Source organism: Lethenteron reissneri, chromosome 58 (assembly GCF_015708825.2).
Source record: "Lethenteron reissneri isolate LAM-NWPU_2019-01 chromosome 58, ASM1570882v1, whole genome shotgun sequence".
Classification (NCBI taxonomy): domain Eukaryota; kingdom Metazoa; phylum Chordata; class Hyperoartia; order Petromyzontiformes; family Petromyzontidae; genus Lethenteron; species Lethenteron reissneri.
This window is the reverse complement of record NC_083836.1, coordinates 9,642,822-9,668,780: the sequence shown is the minus strand read 5'-3', so window position 1 is coordinate 9,668,780 and position 25,959 is coordinate 9,642,822. Positions and strand designations below refer to the sequence as shown.

Sequence of the window (25,959 nt, the reverse complement as noted above, 5' to 3'; positions counted from 1 at the left end):
TGAGGTTCCAATGGTGTAAATGCTTACCCTGAGCTATCATACTTGATGGTGCATTGTCTTTGAGTTGTGCGCCTTTTGGCGTCATCTGGTCCAACACCATGTGAGACTAGGCTCTAAGGAAAGCTGTCTCGGGTGTGGACCAATCAATTTCAAGGACAGTGCATACATTATCAGAGTTATGTTTTTTGTTTACATTCCGACTGCAGGTATTGTGGTCAATGCAAACTTGACTCCTTGTAAAAAAAGGTGTCAGTTTTGTTGCCAGATAAAAGGGTAAAAAACCAATTATCAGATCTTAATGATCTTGATGGAATATGTGGGTGAAGAAGTTCATGAATGTAGGCAGGAGCAAGTCCATTTAAGGCCCTGAACACCAGCAAGAGAATCTTAAAATCAATTCGGGGTATGGACGGGGAAGCCAATCAAGGGACAGGAGCACGTGTGTGTGCTTAAAAGTCCACCCAGCATGGCGCAAGCACTTTGGTGACACCACTGACACCTAGTGGCGAATGTCGGTGCGTGTGCGCATTGTATGTTGTGGGTTGTGTGCCCGTGTGTTTGGACTCGAATCGCGATCCATGAGCAACTTTGCACCATCATGAGTGTCCGGCTGCAGGGTGGACCGGCAGACCTCATTCCGCTACTCGTAGTTCATAAAGTGACCGTTCCCGCCGTAACTATGGGAGGGGGCACATTCCACCGCGAACACTGCTGGCACGGCGCCAGGGTGGTGAAGCCCCGACGTGAAATGCTCCGACTGCAGCTTGAGCGGTCGGCCGCCCGAGCAGCATCAGCGTGGGCCCAAGGACGGGATTTCACCGGGTGCAATTGGGGTTGCCACGGTGCGCCATGGCCACGCATATTCACGTGCAGCGGTCGGCAACCTGCGGGTTCTAGAGCCGCATGCGACTCTGAAGACTGTGTACGTATTCATCACGTGCATTAAAACTCTTGAAATATTGAGGGTTTTTTTTTACCGAATTCGCCAAAAAATGACTTGCTATTTTGGTTGCTGTCCACGTGCAATGGGTGAATGGAGTGAATGGTGAAATTAGTTATCAAGTGTTGCTGCTTTGGTGAGATCGATGATCAATGTTCGGTTAATGACATTTCGGCATGATTTCTCACTTAACGGAGTGGGCCGCGTGAAAGGCTGCCAGCTTCCACTCTTGAATGTGAAACTGTAGATGCTGCTGCTCTGCATCCACATCAGCCATACGAAAGAAGAAGTTTGCAAGTTAGAGGTGGTGTATGGTGGGAGGGGGTCAACCAACTTCCCCCTACTGGTGTCCATTGTCGTGAGACCTGGGGCTGGGACAGTCATTAAAGTCACTTGTGTGCATCCGTTTCACCTTTCTCCATGAAAACATTCGCTACCACTGGCGACAAGGGAGACCCCATAGGGCAGCGGTCGGGAACCTATGGCTCGCGAGCCATATATGGCTCTTCTGGTGACGGCATGTGGCTCCCAGACAATTTTGAGTTGAAAAAAAATACGAAAATCAGTTTGGAACTGATTTTAAAATACTTGTGATATTGCTTAACAATACTGTGTCATTTTAAAGTAAACAGAAGTAAGTTTTGAAGATAAATTTCACGGGGCTTCAACGCCTGCATGAAGCTCAACCTCACCACGTACGAACCAGACTACAAGGCCATCAGCAAAACCATGCAGCACCAGAAGTCGCATTAAAAGTAATACATATTTAATGTATTATACGTTAAAAATACTATATGGCTCTCAATGCAATATATTTAGAAATATTTGGCTTTTATGGCTCTCCCGGTCAAAAAGGTTCCCGACCCCTGCCATAGGGGTACCTTCATTTTGTATATAGAATGTACCATTCCAGGTGACGTAAGTATTGGTAAGGCAGTACCTCACCAAACTTGGTACAAACTTGGTACATCCGGATTTAGTCCCTGTTGGACCAAGTCTTCAATGATTGCAATGGTGTCAGGCAAAGGTACCTTGGTGAACAGAGAGACTACATCGAAACTGACAAGCAAATGATCTGGAGACTGAGAAATGTCCTTGATTAGAGCAACCAAGTGAGCTGAGTTAAAAACAGCTGAGGTGGCTACGCCCATTTCTACCCTTGAGAAGCAGCCTGCATCAGCAGCTTTCCTTCTACCTTATGTTGCAGCAGTTCTTTCTCACCTGATGACGGTTGCTTGTGTTGCGATCTAAACGTGATTTATTATTTTTCTACCTACGTGACTACCGAAAGGCACTGCCTTACCAATACTTACGTCACCTGGAATGGTACATTCTATAGACAAAATGAAGGTACCCCTAAGGGTTCTCCCTTGTCGCCAAGGGAGAGGGAAGAGGGTTGTCGTCGTCCGATTTCGACTTGTACAAGTCCATTAACTTGCTAATTTATCTAGCCCCACACGCCCATGCACGCCACAAACCCTCCCCCCTGTCTCCCCGGTGCCTCCCGTCCCTGCACACCACAGACCCTCTTCCCTCTCCCTTGTAAACTCCCACAGCCAAACTCCGCCCCCCCCCCTTCCCATCAGAGTGCAGCGCCACGTTAAATACGCACGACAATGACAATAGTGTAAAGCGATTTGAAGCATGTTTTATTGGGGGAGGGGGGGCAGAGCTTTGTGACGTCATATTTGAGGGGGGGTCTGACTTTTTGTGATGCCGTGTGACGAGGGGGGGGGGGTGAAAAATCGCGTGACGTCATTTATGGACGCCCCCCTACCTATTTTTATTTTTACCAGGTAAGGCCCACTGAGCTGTGTAGCACTTTTCAGAAGCGACCTGACCACAATTGACAGCTCAACGAAGTGACTCATCACGTGGGAATTTATAGCAGCCAAATCCGCCACACGCGCGATGTTGATCCTAAATGTGGAGGGAAAACCCGGAGGACCCGGAGAAAAATCCTCGCCGCCACGGGGAGAGAGATGCCGCAAACTCCAAATATACAGCAGGCGTCAGGGTCGGGATCTAACCCACGACCTCCTGCATATCGGGCGAAGGAGTCACACGCCGTGTACACCCCTGTCCGGCAACAACATGAACGGTAACATCCAGGTCACGGGGCCGGCGCTGTACATTACACATGACATAGACAATGAAACGCTGTCTTTTATGCACTTCATGCGTTGCTGCCTGGTTTTACACCCGATCTGCTCAGGCTCCCACTGTCGTCATAAGTATGTTTGACTTCTTTCACAGCACCATCCGTAGCCAACCGTGCTGATCGTAGGTGTGGTCATATTGACATTTTATGTTGAAGAGGGTATTCAATGTCCATCGCAAACTAATGGACATTTAATAATGCAGTCACTGTGCAATGCCTCAGTAGACTTTTTATACATAAGTATTTTGGACATCTTTGGATCGGGTCTTTGCAAGACATGTGGGGTGGGGGTGATACTGTGTACATCGTATCCGCCACGAGGGGCGCTATTGCATAAACATAGATATGAGTCGCGAAAGAGTAGTGACGCGTGGGGTTGTTGCGAGATGGGGAATTAATTGGAAGGTGTGAGGTTAAATGGGAAGGATGATGGAAGGAAGCAATCGGGAGAAGGAAAGCAAAGTATAGCAGACTCTCGATTATCTGCGCCAATCACGGGGAGGACGCCCGCAGATAATTACAAATCACTGGATAATCAGTTTAACACGTAAGCTTTCGCGAGCAATATTATCCATAACTAGCTGTACTACCCGGCTTCGCCCGGGACTTGTATCTACCACGGCCGGCCGCCTTTGTCTCCCCAGTGGCGATGTTAATACGCTACAGTAGTTAAGTTACTCGTTTGAGGCAGAGTCGACCTAGGGGAGGTTCAAATAATCGTCACCGGTGGTGGCCGTGAGCGGGAATCGAATAAACACATACACATGACCCGGCTTCGCCCGGGACTTGGATCCACCACGGCGGCAAAACCGACATACATACACACACAGACATACACACAAACACATACACACATATACATACACACATGCATACAGACACACAGACATACACATAAACACATACACATGACCCGGCTTCGCCCGGGATTTGGATCTACCACGCCCAGCCACCTTTGTCTCCCAAGTGCCGATGTTAATACGCCACACCAGTTACTCGTTTGAGGCTGAGTGGACCTAGGGGAGGTTCAAATAATCGTGACCGGTGGTGGCCGTGAGCGGGAATGGAACTGGGTTCGCCGGGTTGGTAGCGCAGCGTAGCGTTAAGCACTACACCCACCGCTCCTCACACACCACACACGCACAGACACACACACAGACACACGCAGACACACACAGACAGACACAGACAGACACACACACACACAGACACACAGACAGCACGCTAAGCACTACACTACCGCTCCCCACACACCACACACGCACACACACAGACACACACACAGACACACGCAGACACACACAGACAGACACAGACAGACACACACACACACAGACACAGACAGCACGCTAAGCACTACACTACCGTTCCCCCTACACAACACACGCGCGCGCGTCCATAGGTACACATACACGCGCTTGCTGCAGACACACACGACTTTCAGGGTGCGTAAGGCAGTAAACGACTGAAATAATAAAGCGGCAATGCTGTGCGAGGAACGCCTTAGACCAGCAACACATTTGTGTAATGCGAGCGTAAACACACAAACACATACAAACACATACACACACATACATACACACACATACACACAAACACATACACACAGACATACACATACACACAAACACACACATACATGCACACAAACACATACACAATACACACACACATACATGCAGACACAGACAGACACATAACACACAAACACACACATACATGCACACAAACACATACACAATACACACACACATACATGCAGACACAGACAGACACATAACACACATACATACACACACATACACACACATACATAGACACACATACATAGACACACACATACATACACACAAACACATGCACACACGTACATACACACATACATAGAGACACGCAGACATACACATAAAGACATAAAAAAAAACCCACATACATACACACACACATACACACAAACACATACATACACATACATACACACATACATAGAGACACACAGACATACACATAAACACAAACACACATACACATGACCCGGCTTCGCCCGGGACTTGGATCCACGATGCCCCGCCGCCTTTGTCTCCCCAGTGACGATGTTCACACACGACAGCAGTTACGCTTTTGAGGCTGAGTGGACCTAGGGGAGGGCCAGGTCCGTTTCAAATAATCGTCAGCGGTGGTGGGCGTGAGTTGGAATCGAACTGGGGTCGCTCAAGCAGCTAAATGACTGTTTGTACAAAGAACATATAAAGAATCGATTATAATAACCAGGCAAGAGTCCACATTATAGACTGCCAGTACACGCACTCAGCTTCATAAGCAGGCTAGAGTGTACGTGATAGAGTGGCAGTACGCTCACCGAGCTTAATAAGCAGGCTACAGTGTACATGATAGACTGGCAGTACGCTCACCCAGCTTAATGAGTATTTGTACAGTGAACATTAAAGTAATCGATTGTTGGCGCGTTGGGTTTAAAAGTAATATTAATAGCACACATTGTGGTGGGGGTGTAGTGAAGAGTAGGAAAAACTTTGATGAATTTACCTCAGAGTGGCGTGGTGGGTGTCGAGGCCTAGTAGCGTGCAAAGCCTGCGGCCTCGCCTAAAATTGTCGGCTTGGAAGAGGCAGGGTACGGGTGGCGTTCCTTCCCCCCCCCCTAGCGCTCCAACAATACTGTGTAATGGATATTATTTAATTAAATACGGAGCTTATGAAAGTGGCGAAGGCGTGGCTAGCCGTTGGCAGGGGCAACCGCCGTCCAATGAAACTGCAGCCCTTGGCGAAGGCGTGGCTAGCCGTTGCCAGGTCCAATGAAAGCGGCGAAGGCGTGGCTAGCCGTTGCCAGGGGCAACCGCCGTCCAATGAAAGTGCGTATGGGCCAAAGTCCACACACACACACACACAGACAGACAGACATGAACGATTTTATATATATAGATATAGGTTTATTGAGTTAGATTGCGTAAATATATACACGTGTCGTTAAAACCCGTTGGCTGTGTCGGGTGGTGGCGGGGTTTAACGACACATTTATATATTTACGCGACCTAACCCAAAAAACCTCTAACTGGAGAATCCAAAAATATAACCATTTTCCGTGGATATTTATGTCAAAAACCACTAACATATGTTTAAATTAAGAACGAATACTAACGATCGACCAATGGATGCGCGTGCTCAATGATAACACTTTCCTGCTCCCACGTAGAAGACTCTGACCACTAAGTGGACAGCAGCAGAGCCACGCCAATGAACATCAAACTGCGCCCCCACTGTTGTAAAGATCTGCAACTATTGTGCTGTAGAGGCGATCACATAGATTTCGGATTAACCGGAGCACATATTTGTTCGGTTTAAGCACGTGACTTGTAATAAATATTTCCAAGAATATCGATGTTACTTTTTTTGATGATTAATTTGGGTTTGAGTTATTAATTTACGTCAAAATCTCAGATGCGTGGTTAATCCGCAAATCTGATCAGCCATACGCGGATAATTGGGAGTCAACTGTACTTGCGTTGGCTCCCGGTGGGCCACTGGACGTTGTTGTTGTTGACAATAAACTGTATCCAAGAAGTGCTAAATTATGGGTCCTTCATTACACAAATATAAGCTCTGTACCAGGAGTGGCAAACCTGTAACAGACCAACAGCCAAAAAGTAGCCATGATATTCTGCAAAGAGCCAAGTGTATATATGTGTATATATTGAAAGTTTTCGGCACGGGGAGCCATTCGTTATTTTTTTGGTGCTGTGACAGCTGTCATGTGGTGGATTAAAGAGCCGCACGGAGATGCTGGTTGGCCACCGCTGCTCCATACACCTCCACAGGATCCCGCAGCTGCTGCACAACATACGCACGCCCTCCAGGATTCTGCCCTCACAGTATACCCAACAACCTCCAACTCGTAGTTCTTTCCCCTTGGTCGCCAGACTTGTGTGCGCAAAGATTCCAGTCAGCATTCCAACCTCCTGCTTGCCCCGCGGACATGTCCCACAAAGGGCAGCCTCTACCTCTCACTTTGTCATTAATATTCCGCATTGGTTATGGTTCTTACATTCTTACATCTTACCACAATCGATTGGCCATTGAAACACTTCTTGATATGTCTTACTGTTGGTATCTTCCATATGCAGTAGTTCCTCGGTTAACGGTATTAATTGGTTCTATGAAAACCACCGTGAATTTAAGTTGTCGTTAATCGAAAGTAGGAAATACATGGTAAAGGCTTAATTTGTTCCAAGACGATCGGAAGTTGAACTTTTTCACCCTAAAAAACAAAGCTTATAACATTTAAATACGCAAATTTAATAAACGTGACGATAAAATATTAAAGCATTTTTCTTCACATTCATTGTTATTGATCTTATTTAACTTTTAAGCAGAAAAGCACTAAGTATTCAAGAGAGCTGCTTCCATATTCAACGCACATCAAATATTGAAAAGCGAGCAGGCATTTGTTATCAAACACTCATAAAATGTCTGCGTCGCTGACTAGATGAGGTCTGCTGAGTCCACTTAGATGATTGCTCCAATTGGCCGAAATTGGCGGGTCTGCATAAACATATCGTTAATCGAAAATATATCGCTAATAGAAACAATAGGACCCTATGGGAGGCTGATCGTGAATCGAATATCGTTAATCGATGGCATCGTAAATTGAGAGACCACCGCATTCCTAATCGGTTATGGAGCTACATTATTACATCTTACCACAATCGATTGGCCATTGAATAACTTCTTGACATCTGTCTTACTGTTGGCATCTTCCACATACATACTGTACTCTGCTTGCTTCTGCCAATAAGTGGTTCTATCTCACCACTTTCTATTTGGTTTCCTTCCTGCATTGCTCATTGGCACGACGGTATGGTCGCGTGTTTCTAACACGTGTTTAATTTAACACGTAGGCTTTCGCGACCAATGTTATTCATAATCAACGATTTTTGGGTTTAGATCGCGTTTATTTATAAATGTGTCGTAACCCTCCACCACCCGACACGGCCAATCAGTAAAAAATGTGTCACGTTGACAAAGACAAATAGTTCACTGCTTTAGCCCACCGGTGTGTTGAAGCAACAACATTCACAATTTGAGTACGACGTTTCGCTGGTAATTACAACCAGCATCATCGGGCAATTCGCCAGAATGGTGAGGCTCTCCTGTGTCTCCCGTTCTTATATAGAGCAGCAGCAGGATGACGTCATCATTAACTCATTAACTCATCAGGTGCAAAGATTCAAGGGGGGAGTGATTGTAATTATATACTAGATTAGTAATCAGGCTATTGTTACGATGCGAGTTGTAGATTAGTAATCATTTGGAATGTGTTTTATTGTGATTATGCTACATTAGTAATCTGTTAGTGGTTGTTTCCCTTATAAGTAATTGTAATGTATCTTATTTAATAATACGCTTCCAGGCCGCACTAAGCCTGTAGCTGTCTGAGCGATTAAAGTTATTTCTGTTTCTCTCAATTTCAATCGATTCTCTAATTAGTCTTTGCCAGTAGTAACTAGTTTTACACAACACTTCCACGTTGTCAAAATCAATTGAGTGTCCCTGTTGGCATGCATGTTCTGCTACTGCCGACAGTTGTGTTTGTGATAGTTTAATATTTCTCTGGTGTTCTTTAAGTCTTACACTAACATTACGCCCTGTCTGTCCAATATAGCATCTGCCACATACACAATTAATCCGATATACACCTTCTGTTGATAATTTAGGTAATTCGTCTTTAGTGCACGTTACTAGTTGTTGAATTTTGTGTACTGTACCAAATCTTACTGTAATGTTTTGCTTTTGCAAAACACGGGCTAATTTATCAGTTACTCCTGAGATAAATGGTATTTTTATTGTTTTAATAATCTGATCGCTTTCAGCAGTGTTGCTTTGCGATCGTGATTTGGCTTTTAGTGCTCTGTTAATTTGAGCATTATTGTAGCCATTCTGTCTTAGTGCTTCTTTAACATGTTTAATCTCTCTTACTAGACTTTCACCATCTGACACTGTTTTAGCCCGATGTATGAGCGTCTTGATAAGAGAGGATTTCTGAGCTGGGTGATGATGCGAATCTGCATTCAGATAGGCATCAGTGTGCGTTGGCTTTCTGTAAACGCTGTGTGTTATTTTACCGTTTGGGCCATGCCCAAGTAAAATATCCAGGAACGGGAGTGTGTTATTCACCTCCATTTCCATGGTGAACTGAATGGCCGGGTTTTGTGCATTGAGATGATTTAGAAAATCGTTAAGTGTATCTTTACCATGTGGCCAGACAACCAAAGTGTCATCCACATATCTAAACCAAAAGGATGGTTTTAATGTGCTCGAGGCAAGTGCTCTGGTTTCAAAGTTTTCCATGTACAAATTTGCTATAGCAGGAGATAAAGGAGAGCCCATTGCTGCTCCCTCCCTTTGTTTAAAGAATTCGCCTCTCCATAAGAAGTAAGTGTTATTTAAACAATGGTCTGCGAGTTTCGGAATATCTTTTGGTAAACCTGTATTCTTTACCAGTGTATCAAGTAATTTAAGCGACTCGCTCACTGGAACCTTAGTGAATAGCGAAATCACATCAAAACTCACCAAAATATCATTAGGGTTAAGTTTAATATCTTTGATCATATTCACAAGATCTTCTGAATTTCTTATGAATGATGATGTCCTACCGATGTAAGGCTGAATTTGTTTAGTTACATATTTTGCTAATTTATAGGTGGCAGAGCCAATTGTACTGACTATAGGTCGTAAAGGGATGCCGACTTTATGGATCTTTGGTAGTCCATACAGTCTAGGTGGTTTTGAAGCCCTTGGCTTCATTAGGAATTGCTCATTTTTTGGGATTAATGAATTTGCAATGATTGCAGTAGTCTTACGTTCCAAAGTATTAGTTGGATCTCGTTTAATTTTAATGTAGGTACTTTCCTCTAATAAATCTTTAATTTTATTATCATAATCGGCTCGTGACATCACTACTGTAGTGTGGCCCTTGTCAGCTGCTAGGATTTGAATATCTTTGTTTAGACGAAGCTCTCTTAAGGCTTTTGCCTCGTTCGAGCTAATATTTACTTTAGGTACTTTACTATTCTCAATAATTTTGGCAACCTCGTGTCTAGTCATCTCTGCCTCATTATGTGGAAGGAGTCTTACTGCTGATTCTACCTCAGCAATTATCTCATCCACTGGAATTGTGCGTGGGGTAACGGCAAAGTTAAGGCCTTTAGAAAGGACAGAAATCATGTCAGTGGTTAAATCAGTGTTAGTCAAGTTCATTACGGTTTTGTTTTCAAATTGTTCGTTTTTAATAGGGATTTGTTTATTGTAAAGTCTAGAAAATTTGTTAATTTGGTTAGCATTTGTTAGATTAAACACATTATCAGGAGTGAATTATCCAACATTTCTGAATCGCTAAAGCATTTACATTTAAATATAAGCAATAGTGTGTCCATGCATGAATCGATACTATAACACAACAATCGGCTGATGTGTTTAATCTAACAAATGCTAACCAAATTAACACATTTTCTAGACTTTACAATAAACAAATCCCTATTAAAACGAACAATTTGAAAACAAAACCGTAATGAACTTGACTAACACTGATTTAACCACTGACATGATTTCTGTCCTTTCTAAAGGCCTTAACTTTGCCGTTACCCCACGCACAATTCCAGTGGATGAGATAATTGCTGAGGTAGAATCAGCAGTAAGACTCCTTCCACATAATGAGGCAGAGATGACTAGACACGAGGTTGCCAAAATTATTGAGAATAGTAAAGTACCTAAAGTAAATATTAGCTCGAACGAGGCAAAAGCCTTAAGAGAGCTTCGTCTAAACAAAGATATTCAAATCCTAGCAGCTGACAAGGGCCGCACTACAGTAGTGATGTCACGAGCCGATTATGATAATAAAATTAAAGATTTATTAGAGGAAAGTACCTACATTAAAATTAAACGAGATCCAACTAATACTTTGGAACGTAAGACTACTGCAATCATTGCAAATTCATTAATCCCAAAAAATGAGCAATTCCTAATGAAGCCAAGGGCTTCAAAACCACCTAGACTGTATGGGCTACCAAAGATCCATAAAGTCGGCATCCCTTTACGACCTATAGTCAGTACAATTGGCTCTGCCACCTATAAATTAGCAAAATATGTAACTAAACAAATTCAGCCTTACATCGGTAGGACATCATCATTCATAAGAAATTCAGAACATCTTGTGAATATGATCAAAGATATTAAACTTAACCCTAATGATATTTTGGTGAGTTTTGATGTGATTTCGCTATTCACTAAGGTTCCAGTGAGCGAGTCGCTTAAATTACTTGATACACTGGTAAAGAATACAGGTTTACCAAAAGATATTCCGAAACTCGCAGACCATTGTTTAAATAACACTTACTTCTTATGGAGAGGCGAATTCTTTAAACAAAGGGAGGGAGCAGCAATGGGCTCTCCTTTATCTCCTGCTATAGCAAATTTGTACATGGAAAACTTTGAAACCAGAGCACTTGCCTCGAGCACATTAAAACCATCCTTTTGGTTTAGATATGTGGATGACACTTTGGTTGTCTGGCCACATGGTAAAGATACACTTAACGATTTTCTAAATCATCTCAATGCACAAAACCCGGCCATTCAGTTCACCATGGAAATGGAGGTGAATAACACACTCCCGTTCCTGGATATTTTACTTGGGCATGGCCCAAACGGTAAAATAACACACAGCGTTTACAGAAAGCCAACGCACACTGATGCCTATCTGAATGCAGATTCGCATCATCACCCAGCTCAGAAATCCTCTCTTATCAAGACGCTCATACATCGGGCTAAAACAGTGTCAGATGGTGAAAGTCTAGTAAGAGAGATTAAACATGTTAAAGAAGCACTAAGACAGAATGGCTACAATAATGCTCAAATTAACAGAGCACTAAAAGCCAAATCACGATCGCAAAGCAACACTGCTGAAAGCGATCAGATTATTAAAACAATAAAAATACCATTTATCTCAGGAGTAACTGATAAATTAGCCCGTGTTTTGCAAAAGCAAAACATTACAGTAAGATTTGGTACAGTACACAAAATTCAACAACTAGCAACGTGCACTAAAGACGAATTACCTAAATTATCAACAGAAGGTGTATATCGGATTAATTGTGTATGTGGCAGATGCTATATTGGACAGACAGGGCGTAACGTTAGTGTAAGACTTAAAGAACACCAGAGAAATATTAAACTATCACAAACACAACTGTCGGCAGTAGCAGAACATGCATGCCAACAGGGACACTCAATTGATTTTGACAACGTGGAAGTGTTGTGTAAAACTAGTTACTACTGGCAAAGACTAATTAGAGAATCGATTGAAATTGAGAGAAACAGAAATAACTTTAATCGCTCAGACAGCTACAGGCTTAGTGCGGCCTGGAAGCGTATTATTAAATAAGATACATTACAATTACTTATAAGGGAAACAACCACTAACAGATTACTAATGTAGCATAATCACAATAAAACACATTCCAAATGATTACTAATCTACAACTCGCATCGTAACAATAGCCTGATTACTAATCTAGTATATAATTACAATCACTCCCCCCTTGAATCTTTGCACCTGATGAGTTAATGAGTTAATGATGACGTCATCCTGCTGCTGCTCTATATAAGAACGGGAGACACAGGAGAGCCTCACCATTCTGGCGAATTGCCCGATGATGCTGGTTGTAATTACCAGCGAAACGTCGTACTCAAATTGTGAATGTTGTTGCTTCAACACACCGGTGGGCTAAAGCAGTGAACTATTTGTCTTTGTCAACGTGACACATTTTTTACTGATTGGCCGTGTCGGGTGGTGGAGGGTTACGACACATTTATAAATAAACGCGATCTAAACCCAAAAATCGTTGATTACGTGTTTAATTGTCCAATCAGAGTGTGAAAATAAATGTTTTAAACTTGTGAATAGCCTGCATATAATGGAAGGAATTTGTATTATTCTACTTATCCACGACAAATAAATGTGGGGTAGTAAGCCGCTTTTAGGAAGCAGGGTAGGGGGAAACCCGCATATAATCCCAAAGAAGAGGACGATTATGGACAAGAATAATCATTTTCACGGACCCTACATCTCCCGTCGGTCAATGGAAGTTGCAGGTAATAGGGTCGGTTTCGCAACAACAATAACGTGGCAACTTTAGATCAAACGTAAAAGTCAACATCCTCAGACAGCTGTAAAGCTGGCTACGATTACGGGTTTGGAAAATAAATGTCCGAGTTAGTCTCGTAGAAGTGAAGTAATAAAATAATAAAAATAAAACATAATACAATTATTCTCACGACGTTTTCGGCCACAACGCAAGCAGCCGTTCTCAGGTGAAAACCAAGTCTGTCGCCTCGACAGACCTGGTTTTATTTTTATTATTTTATTACTTCCCTTCTACGTGACTTTACCGAAAGAACCAAGAAGATGAATCCCTGCAGTCACGAACGCTTTAAATCGAAATTTAAATGTCCGAGGTTGGAAAAACATGTTATGTGTACGAGGTCACCACAATGATGCCTACACATGTACACATAAGCTGCACACATATGTAGTGGTGGTATTGACGTGCGCCGACAGTGATGGATCACGGGGCGCGGGGTTGGGCACGCGATGTGGGCGGGGCATGGACGCGCGCGCCGGTGGTAAGGCGCGCTCACACAAGCTGGGAAAAGAGGATCGTAGCGAGTGCGCAGTGATTGGTCAGATAAGTGGGTGCTCTCAGCGACGTCCGCAGGAGGGGTATAAAGGGAGACGCGCGAGAGCACTCGTGGAGTGTTAACCAGTTGAAGACCGAAGACGGGGTGGAGGAGGTAGTGGCCCGAGACCCCTAGTCCCGCCGTCCTTGTGAGGACCGGGGCCCTGTGTGGCTCGGAGCCGAGACTGGGGGACCCGTAGTCCGACGCCCGTGTGGGTCGGGACGGTGGTACCCAGAGCCGAGATGGGCACCCCCGGCTGGGTGTGTCCCGGAAGGCTACGGGGCGTAAGAGCCCGTGTCAGTATAGCTGAGTGGGTGTTTGTCACCCGTGTAGCTGAGTGGGTGTTAGTCACCCGTGTAGCTGAGTGGGTGTGAGTCACCCGAGTAGCTAAGTGGGTGTCAGTCGCCCGTGCAACGAAGTGGGTGTTAGTCACCCGTGTAGCTGAGTGGGTGTGAGTCACCCGAGTAGCTAAGTGGGTGTCAGTCACCCGTGCGACGAAGTGGGTGTTAGTCACCCGTGTAACTGAGTGGGTGTGAGTCACCCGAGTAGCTAAGTGGGTGTCAGTCACCCGTGCAGCGAAGTGGGTGTTAGTCATCCGTGTAACTACAAGTTGGTGAAAATAAAGAGTGTGCTACCCGTGAAGACGTCTCCCGCCGAGTTACTACTTTACAACTGGCGTCAGAAGTAAACCTGTCTTCAAGAAAAATGGACACAAGGAAGACTTCGCGTACCCACGTGCAAGATCGGGGAGACGACGGCGTACCGGAGACACCAACCTCGGGAGGAGAGGACGAGGAGTTGCCGCCAATACAGCACTTCGCGGAAATGGCCGATGCTCCGCTTGCCTCCGACACCAGCCTGCAGGACGCACACTCCCGCCTGGCGGAGTTGCTGCTCGCCGCCGCTGCGATTTTGGCGGAAATCTCCGTTCCAGCGGGCGGAGGGACGGCTGCGGGGTTGGAGGAGGCGGCGCGGCTGGAGGGATCCCGCCAGACGGCGTTTCGCGCCAAAAGTTTTGGAGTTGGCGCCATTTTTGAGGGCCCGCCACCGCTTGGCGGGAAGCGCGGACACCACGTGGCCAGAGATCTCCACACAGCGCAGCCCGCGTCATCGGCGCGCGCCGGAGATCTCCATTATGCGCCTGCAGACGGAGCCGACATCTTCTACAACCACAGCGGCGCGCGGGAAAATCGTTCCAACGACGACGACGGCGATCGAGTCCTCCAGCAACGATTGCCCGCGCTGTCGGTGTTCAAGGCGGACGGGGGCGACTGGGGAGCCTTCCAGCGACGGTTCGTCGCGCATCAAGAAATGTCGGGGTGGTCCGACACCACTGCCCTGCGCGCGCTGCCAGCGATGCTCGACGACGACGCGCTTGCAGCCTTCACATCGGCCCCGAGGTCGTCCCGCTCAACGCTCCAGGCCGCGCTACACCTGATGGCCAAGGTGTTCGGGCCACCCTCGACCTGTCGCCACCAGTTCTACGATCGGCGGAAGGTGGTTGGAGAAACAACGCTCGCCTATCGCACGGCGCTGCTCGCCCTGGCAGACTCAGCTTTTCCCCGCATGGACAAGGAGGGGAAGGACGCCATGGTGACGGAGCAGCTGCTGGCGTTGGCTCACGGATTGGGAGTTCCCATTAATACGGCGGACGAGATGGACATTTGCTCTCTGGGGATTGCCACAAGTATTCACGCTTACGAAGTCCTAAAGCGAAAGCCGACGGTCGTCTGCGCATCGGTGGGGAACGGGGCACCGGCCGCCACGATCGTCGGCCCTCAGCCTGCTGTGCCTCGGGAGGAGGCCTTCGCTGGTTCAAGGCCGGGGGAGTGGAGAACGGGAGGTCGTTCGCCCACACGCTCCTCCCGCAAGCTGGAGCAACCGAAACCTACGACGTCCCTCGTCGTCTGCTACAACTGCGGCCTTCGGGGCCACGTCGCGTCCGGGTGCCGGGCCCCACGTCAACGCACCGCGGGACCACGTCCGGACGACGACCAGGGCCTCAAGACATCCCAGCTGAACCCGGCAAGTCGCGGCACCTCACACGTTCGGTCCACACGCACGGCACAGTCGGGTCGCCGCTTAGCGGTGGGGGGACCGTGTATGGGCACCGGGGGTTCGGTTCGGCGAGAGGGGTCCGCGTACGGCCCGAAGGCAGTCGAGTGGTCCGAATTGGCCCACAGGATTGTGGCTGCGTCGGCCGGGTCGTCCGTGGTAACGGGGTACATTGACGGGGTTGAGGTCCGGGTGCTCGTGGACACGGGTGCGTCGGCCACTATTATTTCGGACCTTATTTATAATATTCTTCCCGTCCAATGTCGACCCCTTCTGCCGGTGGACGTACCATTTTACGCGGCGAACGGGGGATCTTTGGGAATCATCGGCCAGATTCGGGCGAATATTTGTATTGGCGACATTAAATTGGCGGGTCCTATTTTTGTATCATCATCGTTGGCCGTTCCTTGTTTACTAGGCACGGACTTTCTGTCTAAAATGCCCATCAAAATTCTCGTAGACCAGGCCTGCATTGAGCTTCCGTCGGGTCAGCGGGTTGAGTTTTTGATGAGTCCAAATAAGATACGCACGGCTTGTGCGACGGTGCAGGCGCTGGCAACCCGGACTGTACGGGTGCCCCCGGGATCGCAAATGTTGGTACCCCTTCGGTTGAGAAAACCCCTTGGGGCGGATGCGGGGGCACAGGGAGTTCTATTGGGGCCGTCTAACAGGGCTAAAGGGGACCTCGACTTAGCGGTGGCCCAGACCATGGTGAGGGGGGACAGTGAGCCGTTCGTTGTGGTCCTGAATACGGGGTCGCGGCCGGCCGTGATTACGCAGGGAACGGTGCTGGCTCACGCCGCGCCGCTACCCGTCGAGGAACAGCTCGTTGCTCACGCCGATTCAAATGTCGATACGCATCCCCAAAGTGAGGAGGGGACGGAGTGGTTGGACTCGTTGTGTGCCGGGTCCAGTACCTTGTCCAGTGTGCAGTTGGGTGCATTGAGGGGCTTGCTGCTCGAGTTCGCTGACGTGTTTAGCAGGCACAAGTACGACATTGGCTGCACAGACCTGTTGCGCCACCACATAGAGACTGGGGACGCGGCCCCTATTCGACAGAATCCCTTCCGGCTCAGTCCAGCCGAGAAGGAGCATGTGCAGTCGGCAGTAAATGACATGTTGGCGGCCGACATCATTGCGCCCTCTTCCAGTCCGTGGGGTGCTCCTATCGTCTTGGTTAAAAAACAGGATGGATTCCTGCGGTTCTGTGTCGATTTCCGCCGCCTAAACAAAATATCAATGGCCGATGCGTATCCGCTCCCCAGGATGGATGAGTCGCTGGATGCCTTGGCAGGAGCACAGTTTTTTTTCGACGCTCGATTTGCTTTCGGGATTTTGGCAATTGCCCCTCGATGACGAATCAAAACCAAAAACCGCTTTCCGGACACCGGGAGGCCTATTTGAGTTCAACCGATTGCCCATGGGTTTACATTCCGCTCCTGCCACGTTCCAGAGGCTCATGGAATTGGTTTTGTCAGGCCTCCAATGGGACACCTGTTTGATTTACCTCGATGATATCATCGTTTTCAGCCGAACTTTTGAGGAGCACCTCCAGCGACTGAGAGCAGTGTTTCTCAGGATGCGTTCCGCGAAGCTAAAGTTTAAACCGGCTAAATGTTTTCTGCTTCGGGAATCGGTCAGGTATTTGGGCCATATCGTTAGCCGTTCGGGGATCTCGACGGACCCTGCTAAGACGCAATGCGTCGGCTCATGGCCAACACCGACCTCTGTTACTGAAGTCCACAGCTTCATAGGATTTGCCTCCTATTACCGTCGTTTTGTCAAGCAGTTTGCCACCATAGCCAGGCCCCTGCACGCTTTGACGGCTAAAGGGGTGCGGTTTCACTGGGGGCCGGAGGAGGAGGCCGCGTTCTGCTCCCTTCGTGACGCCTTGGTGCAGGCTCCCCCCTTGTGTTACCCCGATTTCACGCAACCGTTTGTGCTCGACACGGATGCCAGTAACACAGGTATCGGGGGAGTGCTCTCACAGGTGGTCGGGGGGGTCGAACGGGTGGTCGCCTACGGTAGCAGGGTTCTGTCCCCCGCGGAACAACGCTACTGCGTGACACGGCGTGAATTGCTGGCGATTGTGTTTTTTATACAGCAATTCAGGCCGTATCTGTATGGCCGTCACTTTACGGTTCGCACGGACCATGCGGCTCTCCAATACGCTATGCGGGTGGCGCAGCCATCCGGCCAATTGTCCCGATGGTTGGAGGTCCTTCAGGACTACCAATTCACGACGATTTACCGCAAGGGGTTGCGCCACTCGAATGCGGATGCATTGTCACGGTTGCCGACGCGTACGGAATGCGCATGTCAGTTAGGATCGGCGCGATGTAAACCCTCTGTCGCTGTCCCCGCGGAAGTGGTGCTAGCCGCCACGGATACTACGGGGGTCGACGCCCACACGGGGAGGGACTCGCTGTTAGCATTGCCTCTCATCGAGTGGGGCCGTCTGCAAATGGCCGACAGCTCCCTACTCGCGCTACGTCGGAAGGTTGACGTTCCCGAGGGCGGGGAAACGCGGGTCGGTTCCTGGGTGTGCAGACAGGGCCTCTTGATGAAGTGGGACTCCATGTCCCGGCGTCACATGCTTGTGGTGCCGGTTGCTGTACGGGGTAAGGTCGTCCTGGCTGCCCATGAACGACTCATGCATCTGGGGTTTCACAAAACGCTCGCCCTCATTCAGCGAGACTACTATTGGCCGGGGATGGGCAACGACGTGGCGAACATTCTTAAGGGGTGTGTAGGGTGCGCTAAAAGAAAACCGCCACCAATAGCGGCTAATCCACCGCTGCAATCCATTCAAGTTTCGCGCACGAACGAATTGGTCGCGCTAGACATCTTGGGCCCTTTCCCACTACACCTCGGGGAAATAAGTTCCTGCTGGTTGGCGTAGAGTACTTCACCCGCTGGCCCATGGCGTGGCCACTCGCCAACCAGTCGGCTGCGGCAGTGGCGGACGCCTTTGTCCAAGGTTACGTTTTGGACAAAGGCGCCCCCGAACGCTTGCTGACGGATCAGGGGAAAAACTTTTCGAGTGTTTTGTTGCGCGAGGTGTGCGACCTGATGGGTACAAAGAAAGTACGTACCTCCCCGTACCACCCGCAGACTGACGGTATGGTTGAACGTCTGAACAGGACGATTACGTCTATGCTGTGCCAACAGGTATGCGACGACCAGGTGGATTGGGACTTACAGGTACCGGGGGTACTAGCGGCCTATCGGATGGCACCCCATGCGGCGACGGGGTTTTCTCCATTTTTTCTGATGTATGGGCGGGAGGCTGATCCGGCCATGGACGTCCAACTGGGGATTTCACAGCCACGTGCAAAATCTAAATTGGCAGACCATATTAAGTTTAACATCGCCAAATTGGCTGAGGCGCGTGAGGCTGCGAGATTGAATTCACGCTCTCGGCAGATCGCGAACGAGCGATTGCATGAACGGAAGGTGCATACGCACAATTGGGAACCGGGCGATAAGGCCTGGCTGCATTGTCCACACGCACCGTTGGCTACGTCCCCCAAACTGTTGAGACCATGGAGGGGACCGGTGGAAATTGTGCGGGTTGCACGACCCCAGAGTATAAAGATTAAATGGGGAAAACGCCGTTGGTACGTGCACCCCTGCCGACTGAAACCCTACGCGGCGCCGCGTGACCCCGGGTTGTGCCGTGACGACCGAGCGTGTGATGTGACCGTCGACTCGGGGAGGGATGTGTCGCAGGCTGATCCTCACGTGTCTCCACCTGACCCACCCCCAGGTGTCTCGGACCTGACGGCTGTTGACCGTCGGGAACCGGAACCCCGCGGCTCACGCGGAGCCCCGATGCCTGGCCCATGCCTTCCTGAACTGCCGGCGCCGCCGGATGGCCAACTGCGTCCTGTGCCGTACGACGGTCCGGCAAGGCGGACTCGGGCAAGGACGCAACACTTTTCATGAAAAAAAAAAAAATAAATCTTTTTTTGTTAAAGCCCGACCTCGTTGCCGGCTTTCCCCTCTGCCGGGGTAATGTCCAGTTCAAGGGACGCTCGGACACATTGGGACGCTGCATGAGTCGGAGAGAAAAGAAGAGAAAATGAATAAAGAAATTTTTTTATTGTTATTCTTTCCGCATACACAGTATCGTTGCCACTCGCCGGATTGTGCATATTGTTCTTGTTGTGGGTGGGGCGGTTGCTGGGTTTTGCGGATTGCGGTGTTCATGTTGTGTTGTTAGGGTTTTGTTGTTATGTTACGGGGCACACATAGGGGTGAAGGGGTGTTGTATATTTTATTAGCAGCCGGGTCGGCTGCGAGCTATGTGGTAGGGGGTGATGTAGTGGTGGTATTGACGTGCGCCGACAGTGATGGATCACGGGGCGCGGGGTTGGGCACGCGATGTGGGCGGGGCATGGACGCGCGCGCCGGTGGTAAGGCGCGCTCACACAAGCTGGGAAAAGAGGATCGTAGCGAGTGCGCAGTGATTGGTCAGATAAGTGGGTGCTCTCAGCGACGTCCGCAGGAGGGGTATAAAGGGAGACGCGCGAGAGCACTCGTGGAGTGTTAACCAGTTGAAGACCGAAGACGGGGTGGAGGAGGTAGTGGCCCGAGACCCCTAGTCCCGCCGTCCTTGTGAGGACCGGGGCCCTGTGTGGCTCGGAGCCGAGACTGGGGGACCCGTAGTCCGACGCCCGTGTGGGTCGGGACGGTGGTACCCAGAGCCGAGACGGGCACCCCCGGCTGGGTGTGTCCCGGAAGGCTACGGGGCGTAAGAGCCCGTGTCAGTATAGCTGAGTGGGTGTTTGTCACCCGTGTAGCTGAGTGGGTGTTAGTCACCCGTGTAGCTGAGTGGGTGTGAGTCACCCGAGTAGCTAAGTGGGTGTCAGTCGCCCGTGCAACGAAGTGGGTGTTAGTCACCCGTGTAGCTGAGTGGGTGTGAGTCACCCGAGTAGCTAAGTGGGTGTCAGTCACCCGTGCGACGAAGTGGGTGTTAGTCACCCGTGTAACTGAGTGGGTGTGAGTCACCCGAGTAGCTAAGTGGGTGTCAGTCACCCGAGTAGCTAAGTGGGTGTCAGTCACCCGTGCAGCGAAGTGGGTGTTAGTCATCCGTGTAACTACAAGTTGGTGAAAATAAAGAGTGTGCTACCCGTGAAGACGTCTCCCGCCGAGTTACTACTTTACACATACATAACAGTAACTGCCATTCGCCACTAAGTAATTGGTGGTGATGTCACCACGGCACTTGTGCCAGGCTATGTGCACTTTAAGGCCACGTGAAGTTTCGAACGCCCGCTGGCAGGTTACGGGACTGACTGAGATGGTTAGCCAATGCACCACCTGTGCCCCCTACTATGACAACTTGCTGTTTTTTAGCCACCTGGCGCTCCGCTCGTTGTTGTGAGCGTCACTGCTCTGCCCTCCGTTGTTGCTGGAGGGCGTCTGCCTCCAACTGCCCAGTAGCATCCTTCACGAGCCTCCTCCACAGACATACATTAGCGGAGGCACTGTATATATAAACATATATACTAGGCCGCAATTGTTGTTTTGAGCATAAATATAGAGTCGACTATACTTACACCAAATGTAGGTGCCTGGCCCTTGTCGAACACCATACCAATTTACGAGCCACTCAATCACGATTGTGTGCATCCGATAACCGGAGGACAGCCTCAGTCATTCAGCACTTTATCGAGCTATGTGTCACACCTTGCACAATGACCGCACAAAGTTCGTAACGTTTTTCTATCAGACGTACAAAGCGCACGGAGTGTAGTTATGCTTTACGAGCGTTGCGAAACGTTGGGGATTTGCCTCACAAAGGTCACTATGGCTCCACGCATGCATTCTGTGTGTGTTTGTTGTTTTATGGACCCAAGGCTCGATTGCACGGCTTGCCCGAGGTGATCACCGCGCCCTTGGGCATTATGGATCCTGGCGGAATCCCCGCGCCCCAGCCCCTTACCCTCCTCAGGATTTCCCGCTGTCGGCGAAATTGGAGGCGGATGACGTAGTCTTGCCACGGCAACTCCTGCCCACCTCGTCATATGAAGACTTGGTGCCGTGTGTCGCTGGGTGTCCCCCGAAAAACCATAAACGTGCACATCAAGCCATTGCTGGTCACGGTTTAACATCATAGCCTCAAGGCAATGGTCTCATCTTCGGGTGAGACCTGGATCGTGAGAAAATATAGCAAAATTCGTATCAGTACAACGTCGCCCTTCAGGCACTGAAATTTTGCCGTGCGTCATTCGGTTCAGATTTCCATTTTTATCTCGATCCGCCTTCGCAACTGCAGTATGTACACACTGCTGTATTCAATATATGGATTGGTTGCGTTAATTTAAAGATTTGAAGCTTTCGTGACTGCAATGATTCATATTCTTAGGTTTCTTCGGTAAAGTCACGTAGGTAAAAACATTAAAAAGTAAAATAAAATAAAAATCACGACGTTTCGGAGGCAACACAAGCTTCCGTCTTCAGGTGGTGCCGTCACAGCCACGACAGCTGTATCAAGTAAAAAAAAACGTAACCACCTGAAGACGGAAGCTTGTGTTGCCTCCGAAACGTCGTGATTTTTATTTTATTTAACTATTTAATGTTTTTACCTACGTGACTTTACCGAAGAAACCTAAGAATATTAATTAAAAGATTTAGTCATCTGGGTTAGGGGTTACGAGGACCCCCCTCAATGGTCTTACACCTTGTACCATAGATGTGACTTAAGACTTGGCTGGCTACCAGTAAAAACTAATGTGTGAACTGCAGTGGACTTTAACATTCCTGTATTTATAGCGTCAAATGTGTGCTCTTATCTCGCCGTTAGCAGGAACGCAATCGCGTATTGCGCCAACTCGAGAGAGCGGGTTAGGCCGTAGTTGGTACACTCAGTGCACTGTGTACCTCATGACCTGAGATCACTTCCAGGCCCAAAAAAGCAAACATCATCATCATTATTAATCTGCTCATTTACCCAGAAAAGCCTTACCAAGTCCCAAGCCTCTTTTTCCGGAGGGTCCTGCTGAGTGTGTCACAGTAGGGGCGGGGGGTAACAATTGCTCGGTTCCCCAGGGCATTTCCCATCTTTTTTCAAATTTGGACCACGACACCAGCACGGTTGGCTACGTATGGTGCGAAAGGTCAACATACATACATAATGGCTTAAGCTTCTTCTTTAAATGATTTCACAGGTTCCTGAACGTCCACTGTGAAGCAAATCCGAATATTTATTTATATTGGAGGAATAAGATGAACAAGCTCTTTTTCGCAGATGCTCGGTAAAAACTTGCGCCTTAGATCGTGGTTAATACAGCCGCAGTATTAACCAAGGATGCTTACTGGATTTAACCACGAAACCTCCAGAGGCACGCGCGCGACAAACACGCCCGTCACCACCACCGGGCTACGTCGCTGGCATCGATACGTTGATGCGGTCCCCGCGTGCCCCTCCACCAACCCTGCACTCAACCACGATGCAGAGTGTGGAAAAAGGCTTGTGGGGGGGAGAGAGGCTTGCAGTGGATGTATAAGGGGGGCTGTCATTTTCAATACGAATGCCAGGGGCGGAGTTGACTGAACGTGTAATCAATCTCCCACCACCCCCGGCTTCTATGCTCGCAGAGAGGGCGCTTCCCGCTCCAAGGTGCGGGTTCCCCCAGAGCCACGTCGGAGCAACGTGCGTCACCATTGCCAGCGCTCACAATTGCGTTTACAGCCACAACCGCAGTGACCTTAGTCTCCAAACACGAGGAACACGACAACACGATAAAAGCCGACTTCTACATCACAGGTCGACGAACTCAAACGAAATGTCAGAAAATTGACGCTCTCAGGACAAGAAGTGGCCTTAATTTTTCTCCAGCCACCAATTCAAATGTTGCATCGAAAATGTACTTTTTATTTGTATAATGATGCAACACACACAACAAATGAGCGTGTGGTGTACAGTATAACATCAGCAGGTACTCGAAATCACAATCAACTTCACATACAACCACTGCGGCGCTTGTGCCATGCTAGGTGCATCTTGAGGCCACGTCACATGTTGAAGGCTCGTCGGCAGGAGATCATGGGACAGACCCAGGTGTCATGCATTGACTAACTGATATAATCGGCAGAGGTACCACCTGTACTCCCCACTGTGGCACCTTTCTCTGGTATAGCCGCTTGTCACTCTATGCGTTGTGAGCATCCGACTTTCACCCTCCATTGTTGTTAGAGGGCGACTGCCAACAACTGCCCAGTCACCTCCTTCACAAGCCTCCTTCAGAGGCCGATCTTGACATCGCTGGTACCAGTCATCGGGCAAGTCCACATCCTTCCGTACTACATAATTCCATCTCTTTTATAGCAATGCCTCACCCGTTAAGCTCCCTCTATCCATCCAAGCAGAAGCTGCTTGGGCATGCAAGTGGCTGGGCATGCTGACTACATGACCCAGCCAACACAACCTTGTCTGCCACCGGAGGAGCTCACAGATGGGATTGTGTCCAGATTTTTAAAGGATCTGTGAGCTCCTCACACTCTAGTCTGGTTAGATGCAGGAAGGATCATAGGCAAAGCCAGCGAAGATGTTCCTTCAAAAGGGTCCCCGTTTCCCAATCGAAGAAAAGGGAGGTTAAGACAGTGGCTGAGAAGACCCAGAGCTTCGTGGGGAGCAACAGACCAGGTAGATTCCACACAGCGTTACACATCTGATGCAAAGATAATGCTGCTCAACTTATTCGGAGACCTCCACTGCCAAACCGAAGCTGGTCATAAACATACTGCCCAGGTGTGGAAACTTCTCCACTTTCTCCACAACTGCCCCACCAGTGGAGTAGAGGGAGTGGAGTGTTTGATGACAAAATACCCAGGCAAGAGCTTTGTTTTTGTGGGACTGATGGTAAGGCCCCATCTCTTAGTAGAACAATCCACGTTCCGAAGCAGAGTATCCAACTGCTCAGTGAGGAGCAATTACAAGATCATCAGCAAATGCAACTTGCTAGAACAATAGGGAGACAACCCTTGACCGCACACAGACAACGCTCAGCCTCCCGTTTTATCTGTACCAGATGGGAATTCCATGAGTACAGCAATAGAAATCTTCATGAACTATGTGGTCATAAAATATATAAAATAATGTAGGGTCAGGACATCCCTGTTGCACAGCAAGGTGAACAGGAAATGGCTCTAATTCCCTGCCACGCAGGTTTAGCCAGGCCTGCCCACTATCATACAAGTCCTTAATGATTGTGAGCAGAGGGTCAAGGGCCCCAAAAGCACAAAGAATAACCCAGTGCCCTGGCCTATTGATCATATCATCATATCATAGGCCAGATCAATAAAGCAGAGATGTAAGTCCTGTTGGTAAAATGTTTTTTATAGACAGAAATTCCAAACACTTCTGCAATAGCAGACTGACAGAAAATATGACGTTTGTGCAGGACCACCCTTGCCTGAAAACAAATTGGGGTTCTGCAAGCCTCTCCTTAGCGTGCCTGGCAAGGTGATGTTGAATCATTCTTGCTAGGACCTCTTGCAGTCCTAAAAGGCAGTGCATCTCCGATTGACATGGACTCATTGTGTGGGCGTTATGACCTTGTGCACAACTTTAATAGCCTTGGTAACGCCTGTCAAAATGGTGAACCACACCTTTGGGAGTGTCTCACAGATAAACTGTAGTACAACAGAATGTTATTGTGCCCTCTATTTACCTTGCTTTCAACTAATCTACGCTCGATGCAGTTGTGTGATGAACTTAGAAAAATGCAGATAACAACGGTCAAAAAGGGGTAACCAACTACAAGCTTCCAGAGAGTGAAATAACCCAAGGCCTTCAGAACGAACGCCCCTGGCCGGCATGGCGTGACGTGTGGCACTGCCCGGTGGCTTGGATCGAGAGTGGACAAACTGGACCGCTCTGTTCCATGAGAACAGCCTCTCCGTCCTACTCCAACACGATGCTCAAACTTCCGGCGATGCTCACGCGGGGCATCTTAATTATTTATTACTGCAGTATGAAGTACTTTGACTCCCATTTAACTTTTTTTTATTTACTAGGTAAGGCCCACTGAGCTGTATAGCTCTTTTTCAG

The 25,959-nt window shown here is 48.5% G+C and overlaps 1 protein-coding gene across 1 annotated transcript in view; it reads left to right on the top strand.

Moving 5' to 3' along the window:
* Positions 1 to 25,959, top strand: part of LOC133357468 (polyunsaturated fatty acid 5-lipoxygenase-like) — a 59,745-nt gene that overhangs the window by 5,034 nt on the left and 28,752 nt on the right. The gene's annotated exons all lie outside the window — the stretch shown is intronic.